Below are 20,795 nucleotides of genomic sequence, written 5' to 3'. Positions count from 1 at the left end.
AAAAAGTTTATTTCCTAAATGGGTCATGGTGTTGTGGTGGATTTTCAAAAACTCCTTTTATATCCCATTCTTATAAAAATGCTTAGCAGGTTGTTCCTTTAAAATAAAAAAAATCAAAAACAAATTTTAAAATTTTGTTAATCTTTTCAAAAAATTTTTTTTAAGTCATAAATTTTAGTGTTAAAAAAATCGAAATTAGAACAGTGTGTTAAACTTGGAGCAACTATGATGAATGAATGAGTTTTGTTCTTCATCTTAAATAACAAAATCGTAGAGGATTCATGTATACCTTCCTTCCGGAATTTATAACACCATCGCCATACCGTTTGATGCTTAATAAACTGAAAATAAACGGCAATTAAGGTTATTTACAAAATAAATCATTTATAATTGAGACTTCAATAATTTGATTAAGATCTTGAGATGGTTGTGTGACGAAAAAAACGTGTGAATTTTATCTCTCAAGAAAAGAGAAAACTTTTAGAGCACTTTCATTGGTTGCCTTAAATGCGTCATCGGAATATAAAGACTGATCGAATATTGAATATCACCAAATTACGTACGTAATAAAAATATATTAAATAATAATCATGGTTTATTAACAAAAAACTACAAATTATATATCTACTCCATACATACTTAGGTAATAGATTTCTCTGGATTATATCTAGTCTGTCTAACTAGAGATACAGCTGACATTTTTATGCAAAAAAATAAGTAAAACACATTTTTAAATTAATATTTTTTGTCAACCATGTCGGAAATCAAATCCGAGACCTCTTGCATGGTAGGTAAATGCGCTGATCGCTACACCACGAAGCCGACTTACGAAAAAAAAATTACATGCAGAGTTTAAGGGATTGCAAACACCACTATGTCCGAACATGTACTAAAATTAGATTAACGATATGTGGCAATTTGTCGCAGAATGTTCGGGGGTGGGGTTAGGAATTGGAGGGGCAAAGAGGTTGAACGGTTGGTAGACAAAAAATGTCAGTATGCGTTTGAATATTAATTAAAATATTTGACCACAAACTCAATGCGTTAAATATACAAAATTAAATTGTTCCTATTGGAAGCTTTACAAACACATTTGAAACTCATGTAAAAAATGTTAAATTTAACTGAAAAATAATTGTGTGTGTTGGGCATGTTTTTGGTACATTTCAGTCATAGAGTTCAAGTAGGGTAAGTTGTGCATTAGTTTTACGATTTTATTTTGTTGCCTTTGTATCATTGTTATAACCGCTAACTGACTTTTACGCCTGCCGGTTTTGACACTTGCAAAATCCTGACCAAGAGACAGTTGCATTTTGAAGTTGGTAGAAATGAAAAAGTTCAGGTAATTGTTCATTATTTCAAAAATGTGATTAAACTTATAAAATCAAGCATTTCATTATGTTATTAAATATGTTATTGGTTACGAGAAAACAAACTAAAGAGGGTAATTGAGGACCGTTTTAACAAAGCGAAATATCTACAAAATAAAAAAATTTCAGGAGAAGGATTTTTCATTTTAAAAATAAAACTATTACGATTTTAAGTAAAATAAAAATGACGTTTTTTAGATATATAAAATTTTAACTCATATACTAAAAATCAGCAATTTTCTAATTTGTTCAATTTGTTCAAACAAATGTTCTAAATTTACGAATTTTCACAAAAAAGAAATATCTACATATTTTTGTGATAGGAATATATGGAAAATTGATTTATGTAGGGAATTAAATTAGTTTACTTTTGCGTGAAATCATTTTAAACGGATTTTGTGTAAAATGATATGTCTACTGACATATCTAAGTACCTATGTAAGTATAAACATATAGGTATTTACCTCCTATATATATATTTACATACATAATAGCACAAATATATATAGATATCTATCATACAGGATTACAATTATTTAAAAATAGAGTATTGAAAACTTTTGAATAAAACTCCCGTTGATCCCTTTTTCTCTTACATCACTTCAAATTACACGCATTAATATAAGTATTATAAATCAAATTTCTCTTTTGAAATTTGTATTACTACTAAAATCGCTTTAATGAAATTTTATCGACTTCTCTTGGTTTAAAATCGTCTCCTTAAATTGCTTTTTCAAATTTTAAAGAGTACTTCCTGTACTTGTTATTCTTTCTTTTTTCTCTGCTGCATTGGCATGTTTTAATACTTTTAAACTACTTTTAATTACTTATATTATATGTGTATATAAAATCAATATATTGCTACTCTTACTATAATGTGTCATTAATTTTGAAGATGTTTTTTAAATTGACTTAAACTTATTGTCTTATATTTCACTTAAAGATTCTTCTCATCGTTTCTTTGAATCCCTTAAAATATGTATGCGGATATTTATGTTTTTCCTTTTTTTAAAAATGTTATTACTATTTTATTTTATTTTTACATCTGAGCATGTTTTTCATTCTTTATTTCAATTCTTAATTTTTAATTACTCTTACAAATTTTCTTCATTTTTCATATTATATCCATTTGTAAATACTCACTACAAACTACATACTTTAAAATGTCTTTTTTTCCTTAAATTTTAATTTTTAAACAACTTTCATTTGTGTTTTTTTTTCCCTTCTCTTTTTTTATGCTTTCATAATTAACCTTACACATAATTGTTTTATAATATGGAAACTTCACTGGTCCATTAGAGTTAAGTCTAATTGTGTAAAATATTAAACTTTGTAACTGTACTGTATGTTTCCTAAAAAAAACAAAATAAAAAAATAAAAAACAACAAATTAAATGATAACAAAATATATTTTAAATAATATTATTTTATTATTATAGTTTATCGAAATCTTTTTTTTTCTTGGCCGAAATTACGTTTGTGATTTTTTTTCGATTTAAAAAAACTTAACACCTCAAAAAATATGTAGATATTTCGCTTTGTGAAAACTTTATGAAGTGAGGATATTTCGTTTTGATAAAATTCACGATACTATTTCGCACATATATCGGTTTGCTAAAATTTTATTTCATCAATCGATAGAGCTTACATGGAAAAACCTGTTTAAATAAAAAACGCATTTGTTTTTTTTTTGTAGAAATTTCACTTAGTGAAAACGGTTTTTAATTAGGAAACTGCGCGGGTTCAAACTTTTCGCTACACCTTAGTACTGTTCTCTGGACCGCGAACTAACACAAACGGCCACTGACTGCATAATAATTGACGGTTAACCGCCTTGTTAAACTTTCTTTGGACAGAAGCGAACTGTTGGTGACAGAACGGGAAAGCGGTGGAAGGTTGGCCAAGGTGGAGAAAAAGAACATTTAGTTCCGTACAAACTTCGTGCGTGTCAGATTGCAACCCATGCAGACAACTCGTAATTGGACACCTTAAGACGAAGGGAATAATTTATTACAGCGTATAAAATGTCCCATCTCGTGTTGTAGTAGTTAGCGCATTTGGATACCATGCATTAGGTTTTCGGCCAATTCTGGACTGGGCTAAAAAAAGTTTTTTTTATTTGTATTAGATGTGTCCTCATAAAAAACAACAGTTGATTTTTTTTATTTTTTTATTTTATTTTTTTTTTATTTGAAAACCTTTATTTAACACGAAAAACATACAGAAATAAAAAAATAACAATTCAAGTTGAACTTGCCAAAAAAAATCAAGCTTTTGTGCTTGGCAAGTATACAAAATAATATGAAATAGAGACAAAAATGCGTAAAAAATAAAAAATAATAAATAAATAAACAATTAAAAATTGTAAAATATAATATTGATGTATGTATATTTGCTGCAACCGGCCTAAATTATATAATTACTTTTACAACTTGTGGGGAAAAGTCGTTTGTCAGCTTCGTGGTGTAGTAGTCAGCGCGTTTGCCTACCATGGAAGAGGTCTCGGGTTTAATTTCCGACATGGTTGACATGAAATATTTATTTAAAAATATGTTATTACACTCGAATATTTCATAGTACATTGGAATTTAAATCATAAGACCGATCATCTTTCTGTCATGTAACAAAAATCCTCAAGATATGCTGCGATTGGTGTACCAACGAGGTTCCTTATGCACCATTGAGTGCGGAAAAGGGAATGATGCTGATGATTACATTGCAATATTTTACAGTCTCTGGACTGGTACGTAAGACTAATCGTACAACACCAGTCTACATAGGATACAAGATAATATATCTCTCTTATTTATTTAAATTTTGAAGTTGTAGTTTTTGTAATCTTCAAACGGACATATATTCACACCGTATTTGGGAAGTAAAATTTATATAAGTACGCTGGATTTTAATACAAAATCATTTATCTTTGCTATGCGAAGTATAATAAATTATACCACAATAAATCTGTTTTACCGTATGAGAAAAAACACGAGAATAAAACTTACATCACGGAAGACAAAGACGCTGTTCTGTGGCCGGTGTTTGTGTGAAAGATACAAAAACAAAATAAAAAATTCGTTCAATCAGTCGGTTATTATCAGTCAGCAGGAGTGTAGGCTAGTTAAATGACCATTGATTATGAATTTCTTTTCCTATAAATGGCCTAAAGTACATAATAACCTCTACGCAAACAGCGCACTAAATTTGGTGAGCGCGCATTTGCGGTCGCAGGCCCTATGGCATGGAATGCTCTCCCAGCAGAGGTGCGAGGCTGTGAAAGTGAAGTGATGTTTCGGAAAAAACTTAAAACCCACTTGTTCTCTAAATCATTTGAATAAATCCGTAGCACGTGACAACAAAATAAATTATTTTAATTAAATTACAAATTTAAAAGCTTCAATTAATATAACTTAACAATAGAATCACCATGTAAAGCGCCCTTGAGGTATTTTATTACGAAAATGGCGCTATATAAGTTATCCACAATAAATAAATAAATAAATAAAATAACTTTTTGAAATTACTAGCTAAACCAGGCGATGCTCTGTTATTACTAGATTTGAGTATATACTCGTATATACTACGAGGGTTGTCCGTAAAATAAGTTTCCCTATTTTTTTTCACAACGGAAACCATTTTTATTTACAACGACCAATACACCTTTGGAAAGCTTAGACTTTCAGATATTTTTTTACACAGTTCCCGTTGACTTCGATGCACTTTTTCATCCAAAACACCATATTTTTGATTCCCTGGTCATAGAAGTCTCCCGCCAGGCCGTGAAGGTAGCTCAGAACCTCTTCTTTCAGCTCCTCTTCGTTTGCATAATGCGTTCCACCGAGGTATTTCTTCAAATCAAGGAAGAAGGTAGTCGCTCGGGGCCAAGTCCGGACTGTATGGTGGGTGTGGGACTATCTCCCATCCGAATTTCTCAATAAGCGCGCTGGTGCCGCGGACGAGCGTTGTCCTGGTGAAAATGGATTCCATTTGTCAGCATGCCCCTCCTCTTGTTTTGTATGCCCTTTTTAAGGTTTTTCAGAGTTTTCAAGTAGCGATCAGCAGTTATTGTTGTGCCGGTAGGCATAAATTCGCACAAAAATTGGCCTTTCTTGTCCCAGACTACTGTTGCCGTGACTTTGCCGGCAGACAGCGTTTGTTTGAACTTACACGGCGTCGGCGATTGCGGATGTTTCCACTATTTGGATTGTTCCTTTGTTTCCGGTGTAAGGCAGTGGGCCCACGTCTCGACTTCTATGACCAGGGAATCAAAAAGATGGCGACCCAGATGAAAAAATGCATTGAAGTCAACGAAAACTTTGTAGAAAAATAGCTGAAAGTCTAAGCTTTCCAATGATGTATTGTTCGTTGTAAATAAAAATGTTTTTTTTTGAGAAAAAAAATAGGGAAACTTATTTTACGGACAACCCTCGTATATATGAAATTAATACAATAAAAAAAACATATGTAATTATATTAAAGTTAAGTTAATGTTAAACTTTACGTTTACGTGACCATGTTAACATTTAGATGTTCTTAAATAAAAGCATGGACCTATTACTATACATAGACGCATCCTGAGCACTCAAATTATGACGGTGTACGGTGAAGATGCTATAAATTATTGACTAATAATTTGTCGTTAAATAATGAAGGAGAATCATTGTTGACTAGTTTGTCGCATTTGATGTTGTGTCATTTTGCTCTTTTAATTTTGATAAAACAAACATAAGTACTAAAAAAAATAATTAAATCAGATTATCTTTTAAAAGAGTTATGAGTTAGGCACGCCTCTAGCACCTATCACTGTTGATTTATTTTGTTTTGGTAATTTATTAATAAGCCGGTGTATATTATGTAGGTGCCTCATTATTACACCATCCAGTAACTTGGAAGCTACCAGTTTTAACTCACACCTGCGCCTGCGGCACGATTATGAATGAGACTACCTGTGACGATAATTTATTAACCAACAAAGATGAATTACTTTTTACGGCAAATCAATACCTTAGATAATTTTAAATTATAAATTGGTATCTAATTGTTTTAATATCTTTTGATTACAAAAAGCACATTTATAACGTATACGTAGATATTCAAGAAATTCAATCACCTTATAAAATAATACAAAATGATGTAAATTAAGAAGAAAAAATAATGAATTAAAAATTTAAATCAATATAATTATAAACGTTAATCTTATACAAAAATAATGAATCTAGTTCTAAAAGTAAATCGATACAAAGAAAAACCTTTTTGATTTTAAATATTTTCTTACGATTTACTCAAATAATTCAATTTTGGGTCCTTTTCCAACAAGTTGTTAATAATAACTCACTATTAAAAAATGGGAATCTAGTTGAGGTAGAGTGGGGTTCAAACCTCGGACCTCCGATTCATGAGTTCATAATACTAGCCACGGGACCACAACCCTTATAGCATTAACTTTATGGTCAAACATTTCAATAAATGTAAGTAAATATTTGTGCACGTCGGCGTCGGCGTCGGCGTCAGTGTAAACTTCACTTCGGTGGTTGTTTTTTATGTTTTTTTGCAACTACTACGGTAAAGATGTTTCCATAGGTTTGAATTTTGGTTTTTTTTTCATGGGAGCTGGGATTATCCAAATCCCATAAAATAACCCAGTTATATCTGCCGTCTTCAGATACACTGTATATAATTAAAATAAAATTTGATTCTAATAATTCTTTTTTTTTAATCCGTTCAGTTTTGGATGGCAGAAAACGGAATAACAAAACGTCGATTTTGGTTAGGTATTAATACTTCGACGTGCAGTTTTCTTTTTCACTCATTATCGGAGAGACATCTGCGAGAGAGTGACAGCAAAACATTGTTCATATACTTTTTCTTAAAATTTACCTGCTATGATACTGATGCTATATTACTGATGATTAAGCAGTAATTTTATACGAATAGATTGAAAAGCCAAATACATTTTTTTTTTTTATAAACATATTACAACAGAGATGAAGAACATTTCAGAGAAGGTAATATAGAAGTCTCTATTTGAATTATTTCACCTACATACTAGACTAGGCAACGCCTGAAAATGTTATTTTTTCACTTTCTATACTTCTTCATGGACCAGGTGGATTTATCAATAGACTTCTATATTACATCATATTAAATGCTCTTTATCTCTGTTGTAATATGTTAATATAAACAGCTCCTGGGGAGTTGAATCCAGTTCTTGTCTACAAAAAAATTGACAAACTAAAAATATTGTTGATGTATTTTTTTAATCCAATGAGAAACAAATACAGTATCTTGCATAAAAACTCGCTGAAATGCTTTTTCCGTCATGCTCCGCGCACCTGTTAGACACTTTTTAAAAACTCCTTTTATGGTCCCAGAAAAGATGAGGAATAAAAATACTCTCAATGCATTAAAACTTCTTTAAAGTAATTCATTTTTTACTATAATTCAAAGTTTTGGAATATTTTGAAACGCTAGAACCGCCTTTAGCCACACAAAATGTAAATGAGAATTTTTGACTCGCAGTGCGCCGTGGCGTTTTAAAATAATTTTAACAATGCATTTATTTATTTGTCAGTTGGGAGACAAATTTGGGCTAGATGCACGTCGGTTTGAATTGTAAAATGTTGAAGGGGGGTGGGGTGGTTTTATACCTGCTAGTTTGTGTATAGCCTTCAGTTACAATCAAGTCAAAAACACTCGTCCAATACCTATTTCACACACGTTCTTCTTTGTTTTTCAGGAAAGCAGTTTGCTGTGCTGATCAGTGAAGCTTCGTACAAGTACCACGAGTATCGAGACCGCTGTTTCGACGCTTGTTACACCCGCTACTACGAATACACAAACTACTTGCCGCTGAGGTTGCGCGCCCCCACAAACTTCATCAGTACCAGGCACCCCATGCCCCCGCTGAGCCCCCCTAGGGCCCCCTCTTAGCCCGCGAGGTAAGACAACTCTAATTAATAATTGAAAAATATTTTTCAAAATACACGATGCCGTCGTATATTTATAATTAAGGCATACCAAAAAAAAATTTGAACACGATAATCTAGCGAGATTTGTATTTTTTGATTGTGAAATAATATGAATTTAGTTTTATGTGCAGTGCAATCAAATATTCGCATATCATAGGGAAAATTTATGTCAATAAAAATCTACTCTTGGGTCAGCATTTGATTGAGACAGAAGAAAACTTAGGCGCTGCCCAAACATTAGGGAGATCATGCTGGAACTAATTGCTTTCTTGAGAATCATCGACCCCAGTCAGTTCAGATCTTAACCGAAATCTTATTTTTTTCAATTACCATATCATACCCTCAATTTTAGAATTAAATAGTTTAAATATAGAATTGTAAAGTGCCTTCGAGGCTTTTTTAGAGAGATTTTTTACAAAAATAGTTATTATGTAAAATATCAGCCAAACATTACATTATTATTGACTGTATATTACGACAATTTTTTTTTGCATCTAACATACGACTAATATCTGGACTTTTTGTAAGTCTTTATAGATTGAAAAAATCACTAAGATAGACCTGATCTTGTCTCGAGGTTGTAATTTGTATTTATTTGTCCTTTATTTTATTAGTACATGTATTCATTATAAGACATTGTATTAACCATCGTTAGAATGGACTGCATAAGTCCGTCAATTAAATAAATAAATAATATGCTTAGTAATTATTTTTGAAATAACAATGCCCAGGTAACATTATTTTAGATTCAATTTTATTTATGCTTTATTTTTCGGATGTCGACATTATAATTAGGGTTTTTATAGGTTTTTATTAAATTATTTCACTAATATAATAATATATGCGTTTTTGTAAGAACAATTAACCTAGGATTATTTACGAGACCTATTTTTCAGTAATACAATTTTAATTGTGTTTCGTTAAAACATACATTTTTATTTGGGGGTATCAACAGTATTACATGCAAAAAAATATAACAAACAAAATAAACAGAGAATAATACTAATGATAGAAATACGTGTAATACTCGTACAATACATGTTAGTGTGTTGGGGTGAGTGTAAATGTGTAGGAGGGTGGGTGAGTGGGTGTTATAATGGACATGTGTGTAAATATTATTGCACAAATGTCTAAAAATATATAAAATACGAAGAATTACATATAAAATAAGATTTTATTATAGAAACTACTAAGTTTAAGAAAAAAAGGTGTGTATTAAAACGCTCATTTTGAATGTTAATTTGTTACAATCAAACGGATCAACAAGGGATGAGTTCAAATTTTACTCACGAGCTAAACGTATAAGTGGAGAGTTCTGGACATAGTTCGTACGAACTGCTGCCACATGAAATAGAAAGCACGACGTGTGACGGGTGCGGTTGCCAGGGACGTTTTATGTGTATATATTATACTCGTATACATATTTATATCGTCTTATAAAATAGTTTACGAACGTTTTACGGGTCCCGTATCTCCTTTTAAGTTTATTGTTGTCGACTGACGGTAGTATTACAACAAACCGTATGCTGCAATAAAGTCTACACCACCGTTAAGGATTTTTCTGTTGAATAATCAATTAATTCCACCTTCACATATTATATCTACAATATTATCTGACGTTTCCAAAACGTGTTCGTGAGATTACGCAGACATTCGACGTGTGAGATTTTCCGGGCATAATCATATACCGGTGGGATTTCACAAACAAATGTGAGATTTCGTGAACATACATGTAAGGTTTCACGCATATAATTAAGAATAGTCCAGAAACCGCATACGCACATCAAACAGAAGGCGCCTAAACGATTCATAAATGAGTAGGTTTACGTTTTGACGCATTAGTTTCTTTGTAGACGTCGCTTAGTACGCAACTCCTGATTGAATTCAACTATGTCGTGTTGTGTCCTAGTGTACAAATACTTCTAGGATCTTAAAGAAACAGGATGGTATCACATTTTATGTGTAATAAGCAATCGAATGTGTATATAAAAAATGCATTACTTAAAAATTGAATTATTTTCTATCTGTCAGATTGTCGAAAAAACAAAATGGAAATTTCGTTAGTGTTTATTTATTTATTTATATATCAACGGTTCAAAGAACCTTTTACAATAAAAAGTTTTACAGAAATAATCACAGCAGTGAACAATTCATTATGTAATATATAATATGAAATATCACTGATGAATTCAACTAAATGATTATAACTAAACAAATTAGTAATTATTATTTTTTTAAACTGCAAAAAAGTAAAAAAGAAACATACAAATCTAAGATGACAAATAAAAGAAAACAATTAAAATGAGAAAACCTTATGTTTTAAATATAAATATGGCAAATTAAAATTGAGAGTAATTTAACGTAAACATAAAGTGACTAGTATTTAGCTAGGTAATAATGAAAAAGAAAAATAATGCTACAATAAGATTTTATAAATAATACGTTTTTTGGATCAATATGAAAGCTTAAATGATGAAGTGTTACTAGGGTAGTAATTTTTTTTACCCTACTTTGCTCATCTAATTAGAAAACTAATTAAAATTAGATTTCACATTAAACAACTCTGTGGTGGACATTAGACCGACATGATCTTCAAAACATCAAATATTATTCAACATGATTTAAAAATATCCGTTTTATGTAAACTAAAATTTGTTTTGTATTTTATTAAAGTTCATTAATTCAATTACTCTTATTAAATGGCCCTTTACTTATCTACTCTGTTGTGTCAATCAATATTTCCGCGTGAACAATAAAATTTTAGCGAAATTAACAGATTGCTTTTTTTTTACCTTACGTGTTATGATTATTTTTTTCCCACTAAGCGACATTACGCGGCGACACCACAAATGCGCGCGGCGAAAGAAGGGCATAGCGGGAGTATTATTGGACACAGTCCGATGTATTCAAATATGATTCTACGCTCTGGAGTACTCTTCATTCTATGGTTTCACGAATATATGTGTTAGGTTTCGCGAACATATGTGTGAGAATTCGCAAATATTTTAATGTGTATGTTTGCAAGCACATGGGTAGTAGTAGTGGGTAGAGTAATTGGATTCAACTGAGGAAGTTCAGTGTATTTTTTTTTAAATTTGTTAATAGACTTTTAAACTGAGCTGAACATTTTTTTTTCAATTTTATTGTATAAAAATCAGTATTATCAGCGCTATGATTTTTTCAAATTTTGTATTTCTGAAATAATTCACTAACGGCGAGCAAACCGTAAATCTTCCATAACGCTCTTATCATTGGTCGACTCATATGAAATAATGACGTCGTTCAAAGTAGTTCGTTTTTATGAAAATATTTTTTATTGTTTTTTTTTTAACATTTTCAAGAAACTTTGCCGTCCAATTTAATGCTCCAATTTTTACCGCGTGCAAGAAAATATTTATTGTTTCCAATTTCCCACAAGGCTGAAGCTCCTCATTAGGTTGGACGCCACGTAACAAAATCAGTTCATTTTGACGTTTTTTTTTACAAGCTTGAATTTTAAAATGTGTTTTTTACATAAAACATTAATCATAGGTTTACCTATTTAACACTTATTTTAAAAATCAAGAATATAAATATTTTTGTGATTCTGGTTCAATGACAAATATTACCAAATCATTAATGTAACTTAAATTTTTTTTATATCCTTTAATTATTTTCATGACTAAAAATTGTGTTGCTTTTAATTGAAAAAATCTCTTATTGTTTTTATGTATATTTCATTTTTACTTTTTATGTATATTTCATTTTGACTTTTTATGTTTATTCATTTACATATGTTTTATTTTTCTTATTAATACTAGTATTTACACGTATCTTTATTTTTTTAAATTATAAATGGTATATTCTGTAATTTATTTTTGTTCTTCAATTTTTAATTACCAACGATATATTTTCAAATTTGTATTTATGCTTCAATTTTTATTATTATCGGTATGTTTTCCAATTTATATTTTTGTTTAATTTCTTTATTACTAATGTTATATTTTATAATGTGTATTTGTAGTTCAATTTTTATTATTATCGGTATGTTTTCTAATTTATAATAATTATGTCTCATTTATTTACTATTAATGGCATATTTTCTAATTTATTTTTATGATTCAATTTTTATTATTATTACTTGCATGTTTTCTAATTTATATTTATATCGATTTTTTTTAATGTTATTATTATTCTTTGAATTTATTAAGAATCATTTAATGAAATAAAATAAAAAAAGACATAAAAAATAAGGTCCTTCCTAAACACAGGAATTACCTAGCTAGTCGGGACCTGAAACAAATAAACTCTGTACATTTTAAAACTGTGTAATACATAAATTAATAAATAAAATAAAATAAATATTTCATATGATATTGTGATCGTACTTACGGCTTATTCAACCCATCCATATTTATCACTATTCTTTTTCCCCATCTAATGGTAGCATTGGTACACCAACCGCAGCGTATCTTCATCATTTTTGATACATGAAGATAAGATGATCAGCCTTACACTTTAGATGCCAGTCCAGGGACTATGATTTTTTTCAAGCCAATCAACAGGCTTAATAAAGCCCTAACAGATTGGCATTATTGAGTATTCATTATAAAATAACACTTAATATAAACAATTTTTAATTTACAAAGATATAATTATGGCATAATCTAGGCGGACATGGCAAGTTTGTCATCGCGAATCAGGAGTGACAACACCGCTTGCTTCTTGAATGCTTGCCCTTGCTGTAGGAACAAATCGACAGTACCGTTTAGTGAGATTTTGTTCACTGTTCTTAGGATCCTTGGCAGAGGGGAATAGAATCCGATGTAAGTTTTATAATTTCCCACAGCAAAGACAGGATTAGTACGCAAGTTACAGCGAGGTACATTAAGGTTTATCTGAGCAAGGATATCATGGGCATCCATACAGATATCAATTTGTGCAAGAATATCGAACCAGCCAAAATCCTTCTGAATTCTAAACTAAAGATATATAAGTACTCTAGACAATCATAATGGTTGATAATAAAGTTTTTTAAATTGTATTTTTTGGTCTCGAAAAATAAGGGTGCGATTTATAATCAAGGAAATACGGTAAGTACATTGATTTTATTAAAAATCTATGTGGTTTTTGTATTAGAATTTTTTAAAAATTACAAATTTATTCTTAATTCAACTTAAAAAAATATACTGTTATCCGCATTCCTTATTTTGTAGAATATTTCGATCATTTGTAACATATCTCCGGTCACGCAGACATTTTTTATCTCTCCTATATGAAATATAGAAGATTCCTTAGAGACAGTACACCCGCTTAGTTATACGATTTCAGTAATTATGTATGTACTCGTATGTTCATTATTATATTTCGTACCTTTTACATTATTTTTATTTAACTTTTTATCTTTTCTTTTTCTTTAAATTTAAATTTATCTTGTTTCTATTAACTTTATTTTTATTACTGTATATGGATATAGATATTTGTATTTTTATTTTATTTGCAACTCTTAAGTGCCTAACATTTCTTAATTGTTAAATTGCTTTTATTTTGATACCGATAATGTACAAAATCAATAGCTTACACCACTGTCGAAAATTTATAATGACTGTGTTCACAATTTTCGTTTATTATATTCTTATTTTATCTATACAATATATGTAAAAACAGTTGTTTTTTTCCCAAATAAAAATAAATATAAGGTGATGTGTCTGACGCTTCACAGTAAATCGCAACACAGTAAATTATTGCATTGTAAAAAACGTTTAAAACATTTGTTTTATATACCTCAAGCATGGTATGGAAACGCGCCAACCACTTTTTTTTTTTTCTCCAATTTATCTCCACCCACTCAGTTTTCTTTTTCGGGATGTTATGGTGAGAATAGCCCTCATATTGACATTTTCGGGATGTTATGGTGAGAATAGCCCTCATATTGACATTTTCGGGATGTTATGGTGAGAATAGCCCTCATATTGACATTTTCGGGATGTTATGGTGAGAATAGCCCTCATATTGACATTTTCCGGATGTTATGGTGAGAATAGCCCTCATATTGACATTTTCGGGATGTTATGGTGAGAATAGCCCTCATATTGACATTTTCGGGATGTTATGGTGAGAATAGCCCTCATATTGACATTTTCGGGATGTTATGGTGAGAATAGCCCTCATATTGACATTTTCGGGATGTTATGGTGAGAATAGCCCTCATATTGACATTTTTCATGACACTCTCTCAGCTTTTGCGAATAATCTTTTAAGAATTAATCTTATTTAATTAGGACAGACGTACAACTTATTTTTTATTGCATTGTATCCTATATATAAAAAAACAAATAAAAAAATATGTATTACATCTAATTATATAAATCAATTCTGTGTAGTTCTATAATCGAAGATATATTTGTATGTAAAATTGTATCGACGAATTTTTGTAGCATCATTCTGAGGGACGAATTTTTCTATATCTATATTCCCATTCCTAGTAAACATACGCCTCAGATACACAAATTCTACAATAATAATTGAAAAGAGGAAATGAATTTTTTATCAAACGTTTCGGTCGGGCCAACCGGTTTTGCATAAAAGATTTTCTGCAAAATCGTTCAAATAAAAGTTTTTCCCTCGGTAAATCTCGCACTCCGGGAATAATAATGGCTCAACTGAAAATATATATATTTTTACAAAATACCCGTGTAAACATACCTTCGCCGCGGTCATTCCAAAAACAAAGACACTACTAATTTTTATTTACTTGTGCCATGTAATTTTAAATGTTTTCTGAAATATCAACCTTATAATTTTAATTGCGCCAATATTATTTCTTAAGTTTTAATAAAAAAATGTATTATAAGATTGATTTTTGCCTTTAATACTATGTAAATACCTTTTTAATCATGCCGTTAATTGTGCGAATGGAAACTATATGAGGGTTAAGTACTAAAAGGTCAGGAACGTTTCTGCATCCTTAACCCTTTCAGCCCGGATGTAGTAGGTATATTAAAATATACACGAAATATCAGATTTATTTACTCCGAGTTACTTAATGAGTTTATTTTTTTAATTACTGCCGTTCCTAAATAGGTACTTCTGTTTTTTTTTCATTACGTTGGTACTCATTACATTACACAAAAAAGTTCGTTATTTTTTATTTTTAAAAGGAATAACCTTCTAAGCCTCTATTTTGAGGCTTGTCAGCTGGTGGGATAGAGGGAATACTAAAGGAGGTAATAAAAAATACACCACAACACCCGGACAAATTAAAAAAATATATTTCTTGGATTATTTTCTTGCAACTGGCGGGAATCGAACCCGCGACGCCAGTTTCACAGATAGCCGTCTAACCAACTGCGCCACGGCGCCTGTCAAATTGATGTCTGGTTTCCAGCAGGCTTGTTTGTAGCGAATTCCTATCGTTCCTATAAATGAAATTTCATTTGTGTTCATTAAAAATGACCTATTAATTTTTTCTTTAATATAAAAGATAAATAATCATAAGAATATAAAATAATTTCTTTAGTACATATAACCTCCTGCTTAAAAAAAAAACCTTTGGTTGGCTGGAGAATATTCTTTTAAGCAATAAACCCATCGAAGTGCACATACTTTTTGTACTTAAATTGCAAAAATATAAGTGGACAGTTGGTAAGACAGCTAACTATGAAACTCGTGTCGTGGGTTTGATTCCCGCCAGTTGCAAGAAAAATCCAAGAAAGATTTTTTCTCAATTGGTCTCAGTGTTATATTTTATTTTATTTATTTATTATATCGGGTATATTTTTCATAACTTCCTTCCACATCCTATTTCCCGCCTGCTGACAAGCCTCTAAAGAAGAGGCTTGGCGGGTTATTCCTTAAAAAAATACATAGCAAAAAACAAAGTCTTAAATAAATCAATCAAATACTAAATACTTTTTGTATCCATAGGATTTAATTCAGATCTGAATGGGTTTACTCAAAAACGTCAATTTCGGACTTGTGGCATTATTATCGCTCATGTGCAATTTGAACAATATTTGTTTGACACGAAACTATTCGAACTTCCATTTTTTCAGTGACTATTATAATATCGATATCTTTAATTAACCCCTACCGAACAGAGTCAATAGTAAAACGATTTAAAACACGGAAGATTTTTCGCTTTAATGAGAAAAGTCGTCTTTACGACTATTTCATGCGAAAATTGGTACGCGCAGCCTTTATTCATGAACTTTAATTGCATATAAAGTTCAGTATCACCCATATAAACCCACACAAAATATTCCATTCTGCACACAAAGCTATCGATTTTCAATAGTAACATTATTTACGATCCATTGTACGCTGCATCTGTTTTATCGGCCCTCATGCAGATTTAGTTAGATAAACACTGGGTTAGTAATAGGCACGGTGTTACGAAGGGGGTAAAATATTAGTGCATCAGTAAGGTCTCATTACAGTTAAAATAACCTTTCCTGAATAAAATAAAATAATTAACTAATTTTTGCGTTTTGTACGAGTATGTTAAATGAAAGGAAGCTAAACCAATATTTTTAAAAATGCTTTGCCACTTTTTTACTAATGCATACACAGTGCATACCAAGGGCGAACCGCGTATACAAGCGATTATATTTGACTAACTATAATAATGTTTTACTGTAACTTTATTAAGAGAAAAACAAATAAATAATTACCATTTATTTTTAATTATTTCCACCGTTTGTATTTTTATCCTAATATAAATAAACTAAAATAGACTGCGGCATTTTTTTTTAACGTACATTTTTATTTATTTTAATACTTCACAAGAATACGTTATACAATTGAATTAACAATGTATGCCTCACTGGGAAAATCCGTGCCGAGGAAGACATTTTATAATTTTTAGTCATCTGATGTACATTTTTACACAATGAATAGTTTGAGAATATAAAATATTATTTAAAATTCATTCAATGTCTATCATCATCATAATTCCCTTTCCACACCTAATAGTGCATAGGTCACTGCATTGGTATACTAATCGCAGCATATCTTGATAATTTTTTCAATAACTAAACTAAGTTTTTCATTGAAGTAAATTTAATTGAATAAATTATTTGTTTTGAAGTAAACAAATAAATAACTATCGCTTTGAAGTAAATATAAACCTTGTACATTACAAGTGAGGTAAAATAAATAAAACTTGATAATTTTAATTTCATGAAGGTAAAATTATCAGTCTTATGCTTTAGGTACCAGTCCAGGGACTTTTAAATATTCTACATTGAAAACACCATTTCAAATCAACCATGTCGGGGATCGAACCCGAGACCTCTTGCATGGTAGGCAAACGCGCTGACCACAGCACCACTAGGTCAACCATTTAATGTTATAGTGATGGATATAAAATGTAACATGTTTTGCTGTTTAATTTTTAATGGATTTGGATGCCGAGACTACTTTTTATATTATACAAATGCAAGTCAGAATTCACTCATTAATGGGCCAATTCGTTTGCTGAATACGGCTTTTGCGGATAGTATGGATCTATTTTTTCGTACATATCGGCAGTTTAGCAGCTATCTGTTTTCTTTTCATCAACTTCTAACTTTTATTTACAGTCTACATTACGCAATGGGTTAAAAAGCGCGTAAAGTAATGCAGACTACAATTTTTCAAATAAATAAATATTCAGTATCTTACATATTTGTAACTTACGTGGCTTTTCCAGATAAAAAAAGTACACTAATAAAAAACATTCAAGTTGTCGAGTACTGTCGATAAATAATCATCGATAAATCTTTTGCCGTAACCTTGTGGTCGAGGCTCAGATCTAAAATAGAGGATTAGTTATGGTTCATTTACTGCTTGTTATTTTTAATTAAAATGATTTATTTTTCGCACCGGCTTAACTTTTTTCATTTTTGTTTAATTCAGCAACGTCAAAGAGCGATAATATAAAAATTAAATCCCCGATTAGAGATAATTTATTGTTAACCATGTGGTCAACGCTCTGCAGGCACAGTCTAAAAGTCAAATTTTATTGGAAAGAATATCTACTCTACTACTACTCGAGACAATACGATACGTTAGTCGGCAAATTTTATATTTCTTATTTTTTATGTTCATTCATTTGATATTTAACACATTTAAAAAAAAATACTGGTTAGTCAAAAGAAATCGTCACATGATGATCACTAAAATAAAACAGATGATGGACTACTACTACTACCATCACGCCATGTTCCCGTAGGAGTAGGCAGAGAGAATGGACCGCCACACCAGTCAATCCATACATTCCTAGCTTCTTCCACATTCATACATCTTGTCATACATGCCCTTCGGTTTTGTTTGATTTTGACATGACCAGACTTAAGATTTTGGTTTATTTGATCATGCCACGTCTTCCTCGTCTTACGTTGCCGTTCATTTCCGCTATATAAATGTACTTGTTAAACCATTCTTTCGTCGTCCATTCGTTCTACATGACCAAACCATCTCAGAGACGCTTTCTTAATCTTATCAATTATACTCGACTCAGATTTACACTTCTCGGCTGATTTCATCATTCGTAATTCTGTCATACATTGATTTTCCATACATTCGTTTAAGAGATCGCATTTCAACCGCATTCACTCGGCTTTCATCCTTCCTCTGCCAGTTCCATGTAATGTTTGTATTTACAAAAAGTCAAACTTAAAAAAATGTTCCTGCCTTAACCTTGTCTACCTGCGGTGCTATTCTGAACCGCGCTCGCGGCCATAGACAACTCTTTTATTTAAATATAAAATACGCGAGATAGATAGACTAATACAGTACTGTTTTCAAGCTATTAATAACATAAGCCAAAAAGAAAAACTTCGAAAACTCCATTAAATCTATGTTCAGAGATCAATGAGTTATTATTATTATTATTATTTTTGCACCACAACAGGCCAGGAGGCCCAATTACAGTGGTGGTGAATAACATCACAGAACACCCAGGCTTGAGAAAAATTACATTTTATTTTTTGTGTTCTCACCGGGAATCGAACCCGGAGCCTTCCGTGCGTGAGTCAAGCGTCTTGACCACTACACCACAGAGGCCGCCAATGAGTCAATCGACATTGGAAATTCAAGGTTACACTAATCTCAAACATAATTTATGCCCCGAAATATAATACGTAATTTAATAATGAAAAAACAAACTAAAACTCTCTAACATTATGTTTGTTTCCAATTTCAATAAATTATGTAGATAGTCGAATAAAAATATTATGTAATATAAAGAGCTAGTCGTGTCTGGATTTGAGTGTTGGGGCAGGTTATTTAACGATCCAACCGTAATCAAATTTATTTTCTCTACGTTGGGGTAGGTCAAACAACTTGACATCAATATTTTATATGTCGATGTATACTGTCTCGGCGTTAATCTTCGCATCATTTTACGTTTAATCGAGAATTGAATATATACGTAGAATAAATATTATTTAATAGTACTAACTTGGTATTTCAGTACCAATAGACCGTTTTTATTTTATTTTATTTCTTGATTATCTTTTACCCATGGCTTCACTCGCGTGGTATTAGAGAGAAATGAGTTAATTGTAATTTATTGGTTTTTTCGTTTAGCAATAAGAATTTTTCCATAGGAACCATATATTTTTTCGGGATAGAAAGTAACGTGTATCGATTGCCGGCCCTCCAAGTATTGCTGTAAGAAAATACGGCGATTCGTTAGTCTATGGCGACGTTACATTGTTATTTTGTTTACACATCCGAATTCCTACTACCAAACTAAAAGCAAACGAAACTAACCATGGATAAAACAAGTCAATTATATATTTTTTTAGAACTAATTCAAAATATTATATTATTTTTGACATCTCGCAACATTGACAACCGCCTACTCATTTTCAAATAATGTTGCTCAAATATGACATATTTTTTTTCAATGCGGTTTTTTAAATCGGGATGAAAAATGAGGATAATATTTTACATCTAACCTCTCCGGTTATCTCTACGCAAAAAAATATGCCATTCGGTAGTTACGTTGAGACGTGAAGGAAACACAAACAAACACACTTTCGGATTAATAATATCAAATATGGAAGTACGAATGTTTTTACTTCTTCAAATTTACTTCGATTTACTGACCACACTTACATATTGACACATAGCCGCGCCCTATTGAGTAAAATATTTTAAAAAGTAGTGACGCGAAAACGTACTTAGGGTAACGAAGTTTGTTTATTTATACCAGGGCTGCATTCAACGATCATGCATATGCTACTAAAAATTAGAGGTTTGGTACATTAAAAAAAATGTATTTTAACGTTGACAATCAACATTCGTTTTTAGTGGATCCCAATCAGATTGTTTGCTCAAATTCCTTATAATTTCGACCCATTTATTTCTTTTCACTGGAAATACAAAAATAATATTGACTCACGTTTTATTTTTCAAAAACATATTCCTATCAGTGCACCCCCTGTTACTAAAAAGAGCTTCGTAATTACGCCACTGTGCCAGTTTGACGCTTA

At 31.0% G+C, this 20,795-nt stretch overlaps 1 long non-coding RNA gene across 1 annotated transcript in view; it reads left to right on the top strand.

The window, feature by feature from the left end:
- Positions 1 to 8,101: 8,101 nt before the first annotated feature.
- LOC148282122 (uncharacterized) overlaps positions 8,102 to 20,795 on the top strand; it is a 120,213-nt gene continuing 107,519 nt past the window's right edge. Inside the window, exon 1 of the long non-coding RNA XR_015822178.1 lies at positions 8,102 to 8,304. This is a non-coding gene — a long non-coding RNA (uncharacterized LOC148282122). The remainder of the gene's footprint in view (positions 8,305 to 20,795) is intronic.

The sequence above is a fragment of the Micrasema longulum genome, unplaced genomic scaffold (genome assembly GCF_059751315.1).
Source record: "Micrasema longulum isolate JH-2025_06_02 unplaced genomic scaffold, ASM5975131v1 h1tg000376l, whole genome shotgun sequence".
Classification (NCBI taxonomy): domain Eukaryota; kingdom Metazoa; phylum Arthropoda; class Insecta; order Trichoptera; family Brachycentridae; genus Micrasema; species Micrasema longulum.
Note: the sequence above shows the minus strand (reverse complement) of the source record. Positions and strands in the feature narration are given on the sequence as shown.